We start from the raw sequence: 8119 nt of genomic DNA on the forward strand, positions 1-8119 counted from the left end.
TGATATGATACGCTCTTTCACACATAAACCTCCTTATATCTTCCTCAAAACGCCACCATACCTACCTATTATGGCATTTCCATACACTAATAGGAAAAACCTTACCAGCAGCGTGGGTTTTTGGACTACCAGTAGCGTAGGTTCCCACACTACTGCTATGACGCTACAGCTATTTTTTAACAGTAGCGTGTGTTTTACCCCACGCTACTACTAAACAGACATACCAGTAGCGCTGGTGCCCCACGCTACTAGTATTTCACACCCACGCTACTAGTAAAGGAATAGCAGTAGCGCTTCTATGATGAACGCACGCTAGTAGTAACAAATTAGGATTTAAAAAAAATAATAGTCTACCTATTTCAGTTTAGACATGCATTTCACAATACGTACATGTTATGCATACAGTCAATCATCAATCATACATATCTGATGTAGATAATTAACACACGCACACGCACACACGCATGTGCGCGCAGGCACACACACACAATATATATGCCACGTGTCTACGTCGTCGGCGTCGGCGCCTCCACAAGGCCATGTTGATGGTGTTGATGTCGTCGTCGTCATCGCCGCCGCCAAAGCACCATGACGATGTCGTCGTCTTTGTCGCCGCCGTAGCCCTGTGTCGATGTCGATGTCGTCGTCATCATCGTCGCCGCAGCCCCATGTCGATATCGTCTTCGTCGCCGCCGTAGCTTCATGTCTATGTGTTCCCTTCTAGGAACTCACAAATCCTGGAATTAAACAATGAACCAAGACCCCACTACTAAGAACTCGAAAGAACCTGGAGCATTAGTACAGTATAACAGTAACCTATAGAGCACTAAGTAACAATAGCAAAAACAAAAGCATATAGCAGCAGCATAGTATATATGAATTATAAGTAGTACCTAACAGACCAATCCTAGAAATTGGGGAAAACCCAACTTAAGAAGGATACAATGGTAGGCATGACCAAATCTTATTATAGATTCTGAATCCAAGCTTTTGAGGCAAATTGCAACAAGCAAAGTTTGTGCACCAAGTAGGAGTAATTCCCAGGTCATTCGCAAGCACGCAAGCAAGAAGGTATCAGCAACAGTAGATTATTACCAACATTGTACCCTTTAATGTCAGGTCATTTCAATTTAACTCTTGGTTGCAGATGTATTCTTGTTGTATTACTAGTAATCATCAGTAGTAACAACACCTGGTCATTATAAATATCACTGGTCATTATAGTCGACATGGCAACTTCCCATTTATTACTATATTTATAAGGAAATTTTGTAATAACATTCATTCATGTGACATAAGAGACTTAGAGCAACACTTCATATATTAGTGACAGTTAAGCTGCTGCACTTGCAAATTTGTAACAGCAATCAAATAGATGTGTTATGTATATTCTCTAGTGCGGTCTTAAATTGCAAGGAAATGAGGAGTTTCTTCTTTCGAACCAATGTAGTGGTTTTATTGAAAAGTATGAGCAGGTGCACTTATATTATATCAAATATATATATATATATATATATATATATATATATATATCAGTACGTTTTTTATCTCACATGGATGTATTAAGTAATAATGTGTGTGTATGTGTAAAATAGACTATTCCAGTATATTTAATCCTTGATTCCTCCCAATAGAGAACAATATCTTGAGGAACTACATAGAATATCATATTGTTGCAAAAATTAAGAGTGAAAAAGTAAAATTATAGGCAGTTTTGCCTTGATGGGCAAGTTAGTTCTCCTATAAGAAGAGACTTAATCCCGATAACAAAAGCAAGCCAATGCAGAGTATTTACTTTACCAGAGCTGCCTAGAGTAACTAGAAATTCAAGTTCTTCCAGAATGCTGAATTGTAACATCTCATCCTAAAACAAAATCATATATATGGAGAGTATTGTCATCACCTAACGAACTGTCATAGCGGCAAGTACCAGCAGGAGTTGATGGATTGAGTGGTGAGCCTGTACATGAAAAGATGTGCATGTTTAATCTTTTGCAGCCTGAATAAATAGGCAAAAAAGAGTTTGGAATTCAGAGCAAACGGCACTCAAGAAGTTTTCACTTACCAACATTTGGCGTAGGTGTCTGAGGCCCAGCTTTATTTTTCTTAGTCTTTGATTTAAAATTCTTAACAGCTTTTCCGGACACTGGGGTGAGTAGCGGATTGCCAGTAACTCCAGTGGCGACAATCATACAGTCACTCAACTCAGCCGCATTATTTTCTTCACGTGTGGCTTTTCTTTTTAGCTGCAGAAGAGGGGACTTGTGTTATATGATGGTAAGACAGACTAGCTGACGTCTGGCAAGGATGTCTATCATTAACTATTTCAGATTTTGAAGTAAGGCCTTACTGGGAAGCTGAATCGCATAACATCCTTTATGTGGATTGATATATTGTAGACCAAAATACACTTGCCGTTAGAAATAATGCTATATGAGAAGATATAGTTTTATACCTGAACTATCAACGACATGATCCTTCCTTCCCAGTCACGAGTAGTACATGGACCGGAACCGACTGCTCCAAGCTATCAGCAACACGAGAATCACAATCGCGCGGACTGCTGCAACATAGGCGTGAATAGAAAATTTTATACCTGAACTAAACTCAAGTTGAGCACCACTACAATGAACGAAAACTAAACTTGACATTACTGAACTAATTGTGCATCTATCTTCTAACATCTAATTTGTTTGCCATACACTATTACTACACTGAACTATAACTGATATCCCAAAGCCTACACTAGTACTACACTTAACTAAAACTGAACTTGGCTGTTGCACTTACGAAAATTCAGAAAACGCACTTGGCATTACTGAAAATTCAGAAACGAGCAGCTCCAGCGGCGTCCAAGAGCAATTGGCCGTCAACCAGCCACCGGAATCCATGGAGGACAGCGCCTCACCGCGACTCCGGCTGGCCACGAACGACGAGCCGCCCCGGCGGTCACCAGTCCGTCGCCGCCATAGCTTCTCCTGCTGCTGCGCCTGCACTCGTCTCCGTCCGCGACCAATCCCCGTACTGCTCGTCTGCCTGGGCACGCGCAGGTGCGGGGTGCTGCTCGTTGGCCAGCGGGCCGACCTGGGCACTCGGCGGCAAGAACACGGGGGTGCCTGAATCCCTAGCCGCGGGCAAGGGTGCAGACCTTGAGGCATGGATCTGGCGAAGGGGAGGGCGGGGCAGAGCTTGGGGGCATGTTGCATGCGGCCGGAGATCGCCGGAACCAGCCGGCGTGGGTGGTGGCTGCGGCGACGAGATGGTGGGGGAGAGAAGGTCGACCGAGAGCCAGGGGTACGGTGGGGGTGAGATTTGTGGGAGAAGAGTTTGCTGAGTAGTAGCGTGGGTGTATCGGCTGCGCTATAGTTATTGGTAGTAGCGCAGGATTTACTATCCGCGCTACTAATATTTTTTGATCTGGTGGTGTGGTGTGGCACACTTACCAGTAGCGTGTCCACAAGAAACCAACGCTGCTCTTATGCCATACCAGTAGCGTGCTTTGTACCCAGCGCTACTGGTAATTACCAGTAGCGTGGGGACACAAACAAACGATACTGGTAAACTTTTATGTATAAGCATTTTTCTAGTAGTGGTAGCCATTCCGAAATATATTGCCATGCAACTTTCGACCATTCCGTTCATCATGACACATTCATTATTGTTGATCATGTAGTTGACATAGTATTTGTGGCAAAGCCACCGTTCATAATTCTTTCATGCATGTCACTCTTGGTCAATTGCATATCCCGGTACACCGCTGGAGGCGTTCATATAGAGTCATATTTTGTTCTAGTATCGAGTTGTAATCATTGAGTTGTAAATAAATAGAAGTGTGATGATCATCATTTTCTAGAGCATTGTCCCAAGTGAGGAATTAAAAAAAAAAAGAGAAAGGCCATATAAAAAAAGAGAAAGGCCAAATAAAGAAAATGAGAGAAAAAGAGAGAAGGGACAATGTTACTATCCTTCGCCACACTTGTGCTTCAAAGTAGCACCGTAATCTTCATGATAGAGAGTCTCTTATTTTGTCACTTTCATATACTAGTGGGAATTTTTATTATAGAACTTGGCTTGTATATTCCAACAATGGGCCTCCTCAAGTGCCCTAGGTCTTCGTGAGCAAGCAAGTTGGATGCACACCCACTTCGTTTCTTTTGTTGAGCTTTCATACATTTATAGCTCTATTGCATCCGTTGCATGGCAATCCCTACTCCTTGCATTAACATCAATCGGTGGGCATCTCCACAGCCCATTGATTAGCCTCGTTGATGTGAGACTTTTTTGTCTTCTCCACATAACCCCCCTCATTATATTCTATTCCACCCATAGTGCTATGTCCATGGCTCGCGCTCATATATTGCGTGAAAATTTATAGGTTTGAGATTACTAAAGTATGAAACAATTACTTGGCTTGTCATCGGGTTTGTGCATGATGAGAGCATTCTTGTGTGACGAAAATGGAGCATGACTAAACTATATGATTTTGTAGGGATGAACTTTCTTTGGCCATGTTATTTTGAGAAGACATAATTGCTTTGTTAGTATGCTTGAAGTATTATTATTTTTATGTCAATATAAATTTTTGTCTTGAATCTTTCAGATCTGAATATTCATACCACAATTTAGAAGAATTACATTAAAATTATGCCAAGTAGCACTCTGCATCAAAAATTCTGTTTTTATCATTTACCTACTCGAGGACGAGCAGGAATTAAGCTTGGGGATGCTTGATAAGTCTCCAACGTATCTATAATTTTTGATTGCTCCGTGCTATATTATCTACTGTTCTGGACATTATTGGGCTTTATTATCCACTTTTATATTATTTTTGGGACTAACCTATTAACCGGAGGCCCTGCCCAAAATTGCTATTTTTTGCCTGTTTTAGGGTTTCGAAGAAAAAGAATATCAAATGGAGTCCAAACGGAGTGAAACCTTCGGGAACGTGATTTTCTCAACGAACAAGACCCAAGAGACTTGGACCCTACGTCAAGACACAAAAGAGGAGGCCACGAGGTAGGGGGGCGCACCTACCGCCCAAGCGCGCCCTCCACCCTCGTGGGCCCCCTGTTGCTCCACCGACGTACTCCTTCCTCCTATATATACCTACGTATCCCGAAACGATCAGATACGGAGCCAAAACCCTAATTCCACCGCCGCAACTTTCTGTATCCACGAGATCCCATCTTGGGGCCTGTTCTGGAGCTCCATCGGAGGGGGCATCGATCACGGAGGGCTTCTACATCAACACCATAGCCCCTCTGATGAAGTGTGAGTAGTTCACCTACACCTACGGGTCCATAGTTAGTAGCTAGATGGCTTCTTCTCTCTTTTTGGATCTCAATACAATGTTCTCCCCCTCTCTTGTGGAGAACTATTCGATGTAATCTTCTTTTTGTGGTGTGTTTGTTGAGACCGATGAATTGTGGGTTTATGATCAAGTCTATCTATGAACAATATTTGAATCTTCTCTGACTTCTTTTATGTATGATTGATTATCTTTGCAAGTCTCTTCGAATTATTAGTTTGGTTTGGCCTACTAGATTGATCTTTCTTGCAATGGGAGAAGTGCTTTGCTTTGGGTTCAATCTTGCGGTGTCCTTTCCCAGTGATAGTAGGGGCAGCAAGGCACATATTGTATTATTGCCATCGAGGATAACAAGATGGGGTTTTCATCATATTGCATGAGTTTATCCCTCTACATCATGTCATCTTGCTTAAGGCATTACTCTGTTTTCATTAACTTAATACTCTAGATGCATGCTGGATAGCGGTCGATGAGTCGAGTAATAGTAGTAGATGCAGGCAGGAGTCGGTCTACTTGTCTCGGATGTGATACCTATATACATGATCATGCCTAGATATTGTCATAACTATGTTCAATTCTGTCAATTGCTCAACAGTAATTTGTTCACCCATCGTAGAATACTTATGCTCTCGAGAGAAGCCACTAGTGAAACCTATGGCTCCGGGATCTATCTTCATCATATTAATCTCCTACTACTTAGTTATTTCCTTTTCTTTTATATTACTTTGCATCTCTATCACAAAAATACCAAAAATATTATCTTATCATATCTATTAGATCTCACTCTCGTAAGTGGCCGTGTAGGGATTGACAACCCCTTATCGTGTTGGTTGCAAGGATTTATTTGTTTTGTGCAGGTACGAGGGACTGGCACGTAGCCTCCTACTGGATTGATACCTTGGTTCTCAAAAACTGAGGGAAATACTTACGCTACTTTGCTGCATCATCCCTTCCTCTTCGGGGAAAACCAACGCAGTGCTCAAGAGGTAGCACGACCCATCTTCACCAGCAAACATTCAAGACCCTCGCGAGGGGCCAAGCCTCGCGAGGCGGACGATGTAAGACCTCCTCAAGGGCGGTCTCACCAGGCTGGCTTGTGAGGGGTTGGGAGATCAAGGCAAGGGGCGCCTCACAAGGTTTCTGTGACGCAAGACATGACAACTGGAGCCAGGCAGGTGCCAGGCGGGCGCAGTGTCCTCTATTCCTCTTTGGTGCTAAAGGGGCAAGCGCAGACAAGGAGTCCCGAGGCGTCAGCCAAAGGTTTCCATATCGGTGCAACAAGACCAAGACCAGCAGGACGGCAGGACGGAGGTCACCGTGGAGCCCAAGACGGCGTCACCACCAGAGCCTTTGGCAGGCGAAGACTACTTTTGTCATGATAGCTTGTACTAGTTGTCTCCCTTCGAATTTGGCTGTTGTGGGATCCCTTCCCGCTCAATATTTGGGAAGAGGACGAGGGCCTCTATAAATAGGACTAGCCACCATCATAGGGAGGCATCTGATTGAGACCAAGATCTGATCCATATCACCCCAGCCACTCAAGTTCACTAAGCACAAGAACACCCCTCCTCGCGAGGCTGTTCTTCCCTTGTAACTGTTCATACTCAGCCCAAGAGGCATTCCACTACACCACACTAGAGTAGGGTATTACACCACAACGGTGGCCCGAACTAGTATAAATCTTGTGTCTCATGTTCTTTGGGTACGTCGAGCTAGGCTGTGAGATCGTAGAGTGCGCGAGCTAGAGAGGGGGAGAGATCTTTGTGTGCCCCCCAGTGTTCGAACCTCAAGGGTTTTGCCGGAACCCGAAATCCGACAGGCTTGTCCCGAACGCGTTGTCGGGCATCGTCAGGGTAGGCCCTAACGAGTGCACTGGCAGGGACATGGAAGTGGCCGGCCCCTTTGAGCTCTTCTTTGGTTCTTCATTAACTTGCGTTCGGGCCAGTTTCTGGTTTTCCCGCGTATCGTGTAAAGCCAATCGTGGTGGGGCCATTCTTGTAATGGCCTGTGAATGACTTTAACGCATGGGGGAATAACTGCCAATTCACTCTTCCCACCACACCCTTATCCTCAGCCACGTATGCTGCATGCATCGCGCGGGGTAGGTAACGGAGGCGCGTAGTGCGGGAGAGCATCAAAGCAGGGCCCCGGTCTTCTTGAATTGTTGGAGGAGGGCAGTGGTTACCCATGGAGGGACCGTCTCTCTTCCCCGACCTGCCTATAAAAGGAGGGTGGGGGGGAGTAACGACGTCATCCGTCCTCGCATCCCTTCTCCTCCATCCTCTGCTTTCTCCTAGTTATGCTGAAGGGAAGGGCCTGGGGCCAGCCCCCGGGCAGTAGCTTGAGGTTTGCGATACCAAATGCTCGTGCTAATGCTTGGGGAGTGAGTCTGGTCCAAGCCCAGAAAAGACGCGGCGGACGAGTCGTCCGTGGTGTGGGAGATACGAAGCTTTCCCATTGTGGTGAAATGCTTATCTCCTCTACCTCGGTCGGTCATCCATCGGGTAACCCAGCATCTTGCCTTGAGCTGCTGCCACTCGTTAGCCCGACGACCAGGTTCTTGGAGCCCTCGGTGCCCGTCCGGGGTGTAGTGCTAGGGATCATTGGTAATCCCAGCACTGCCCCTTTCGGTAGGTTTGGGGCTGATGTTGAAGGGAGATGCGCCTTCCTGCCCCGAGCCGCTGGCCATCTTGGCTCTCGGCTGCTTCTCCGGGGAAGGTGCCGCGCTGGTGGCCTAGCGTCTCTTCGGAGCGGTGGTGATGGAGAGAAAGCGAGGGAAGACGGAGAAGGCGGGTGGCAGGGCGTCAAGTC

General features: G+C 45.4%; 1 long non-coding RNA gene across 2 annotated transcripts; it reads right to left on the reverse strand.

Moving 5' to 3' along the window:
• Positions 1–324: 324 nt before the first annotated feature.
• Positions 325–3320, reverse strand: LOC125516699. Of its 2 annotated transcripts, none has more exons than XR_007287378.1 (5): positions 2810–3320; positions 2456–2563; positions 2066–2246; positions 1904–1960; positions 325–737 (listed from the first exon to the last, which is right to left on the reverse strand). It is a non-coding gene; the product is annotated as an uncharacterized LOC125516699 (long non-coding RNA). The 2 variants fall into 2 exon arrangements; XR_007287377.1 differs by having other exon boundaries at positions 2791–3320.
• Between the last annotated feature and the right edge of the window lie 4799 nt (positions 3321–8119).

This window comes from Triticum urartu, chromosome 6, assembly GCF_003073215.2.
Source record: "Triticum urartu cultivar G1812 chromosome 6, Tu2.1, whole genome shotgun sequence".
In the NCBI taxonomy this organism is placed as follows: domain Eukaryota; kingdom Viridiplantae; phylum Streptophyta; class Magnoliopsida; order Poales; family Poaceae; genus Triticum; species Triticum urartu.